Source organism: Propithecus coquereli, unplaced genomic scaffold (genome assembly GCF_000956105.1).
Source record: "Propithecus coquereli isolate 6110/MARCELLA unplaced genomic scaffold, Pcoq_1.0 Scaffold125, whole genome shotgun sequence".
Lineage (NCBI taxonomy): Eukaryota > Metazoa > Chordata > Mammalia > Primates > Indriidae > Propithecus > Propithecus coquereli.
The window spans coordinates 5,124,813-5,127,110 of record NW_012136636.1 but is presented as its reverse complement, the minus strand read 5'-3'; positions in this window follow the sequence as shown (position 1 = coordinate 5,127,110).

The window sequence follows — 2,298 nt, the reverse complement described above, 5'->3', positions numbered from 1 at the left end:
TTCATTAAGTACACTATTTAATCCAGTTGATTAAATAGAAATAGACTTTGTTGAAGAAGATAAAAGTGCATTGAGTTACATTCTGTCTCAAGCTTCTTATCTCTTTGTGGACCAGTACTTTTGCTGCTTAGAGGATAGACTATAGTTCCCTGCTGAGTAGTAAGTTTCTCTGGATGATGGAGAAATGAGCCCCATAAGGATATCATCAGGCGTGTCTTTCTCAGTATTCCACACCTGATCCCAGCACTGGCCACATCACATGGCATGCGCTCAACAAGGATGGTGTCGACCAATGAATGGGAACAAGCCTCCAATGTTGTGACTTGTAATGGTGCTGTTGATCTAGTCCAGGAAATAATGACTTTCCACACCAAAGTATTGTCAGTAGAGACAGAGAGCAGGGAAAGATATGGAAATACTTATAACTTAAAATCAACTAACATAAGGCTAATCAGAATCTTCTGGGTGAGGCATGCTAGAGAGGGAGTGACCTAAAGGGTTGCTTATGGAATTTGGGCCTGGGGGGTGGGCTCAGTGATGATACCAAATTTCTAGAAAGGTTTTACAGGAGGAGTGTCAGGGTTTAAATATCTTCAGATGGAGTTACCTAGTTTATTAAGAAATCACAAATATGTATCTTCGTTGAGCAAGAGATCGGAGTTAGAGATGCGATTCTGGAATCTAGAGTATGGGCCCTGTGGAATACTAACATCAAGAAGAATGTGAGAAAAGAGTAGCCCACACGCAAGACTGGAAATGATTTTTTGCAGAATAAACAGTAAAATCAGAAAGGAATGATATAGAAGAAAAGGATGGAGAGAACTTCAAGAAAGAGAAAGTGGTGAACAATTACAAACATACAGTTACTCATCCACAATTCTGCAATTTTCTGTTGCTGCATAACAAATTATCACAAACTGAGAAGCTTAAAACCAGTTACAAATTACTTATGGCTTAATAAAAATACTATTTATTATCTCAATTTCCACAGGTCAGGATTCTGAACACAGCCTACCGGGGCTTTCTGCCCAGGATCTCAGGATGCTGCAACCAAGGTGCTGGCTAAGCTGTGTTCCCATGTGGAGGTTTGACTAGGGAAGATTCACTTCCAACCTCATTCGGGTTGTGGGCATCTTTTATTTCTTTGTGTCTACATGACTGAAGGGCCCTACTTTTTACCAGCTGTTGGCTGGGAACCACTCTCAGGTCCCAGGGGGGGTCCCACAGTTCTTAGTCCCGTGGACTTCCTCAACATAGTTGCTCATGTCATTATGCCAGCAAGGAGAGTCTTTCACTCCAGTCAGCCAAAAGAGAATCTTGCATTTTGTGACATAATCATGGGAGTGACATCCACCACCTTTGCCATATTCTGTTGACTATGAGCGAGTCATAGGTCCTGCCTACTCTAGAGGGAGGGTATTACAGAAAGATGTGACTACTAGGAGGTGGGTAAATATTAGGAGGGTTACCATAGAGTCTGTGCACAACACCCAAGGCGGCCTGAAAAGGACTCAGTGGATTGGCTTGTCAGTTAGGCAATCGCAGATGCTAGAAGAATTTGAGTGTTTTGGTGGGGGCAGGAAACAAATTGCAATAACCAGAAGACAGAATGGGAAATGAAAAAATCGAGGCAGCAAATATAAATGACAATTCCCAGATTCTTATTCATGAAGGGAGGAAGAGAGCAAGTGACTACTAGCTGGCCAGTGCTCCTGAGGGACAGAATGCTGTGGTGCTTGTCCCTGGTTCTTAGCATCTGCTCAGCGTCTGCCAAAGAGCAGCTGCTCAATAAAAATTTGTTGGACAACAGTAGCCAGAGTGGAGAAAATTTGGAGAATTGTTTTTGTTGTTGTTGTTGAAGATGGGTGAGCTTAGACATGTCATTTTGTAGGAGAGAAGACGTCAATTGAGAGGAAGAGGTTAAAGATATAGGAGAACGGAATCTTTGTGGGATCAAGAAGCCATATGAAATGGGAGGTGATGCCCTCTATGGAACTGCTGGAAAGTTTATCTCTCACTTTCTTACTTACATCTGACGTCCTTGCTTCACATTCAGAGAGAAGAGCAATGACTAGAAGAGAACCTCCTGGAGCCCTGTCACACTATCTCTCCATGTCCAGCCTCAGTGCTCAGATCCTGCACCCTCTGGTTCCTAAGGATGAACTACCTGGCTGTGATCCTGACCATGCCAGGAATTCTTGCCTCACTCTTTTGCTTATCAATGCTCCTCTCTCAATGGTATCATGCCCATCAACATACACATACCTCCAATTCCCCTAATGGGGCAAAAACAAACCA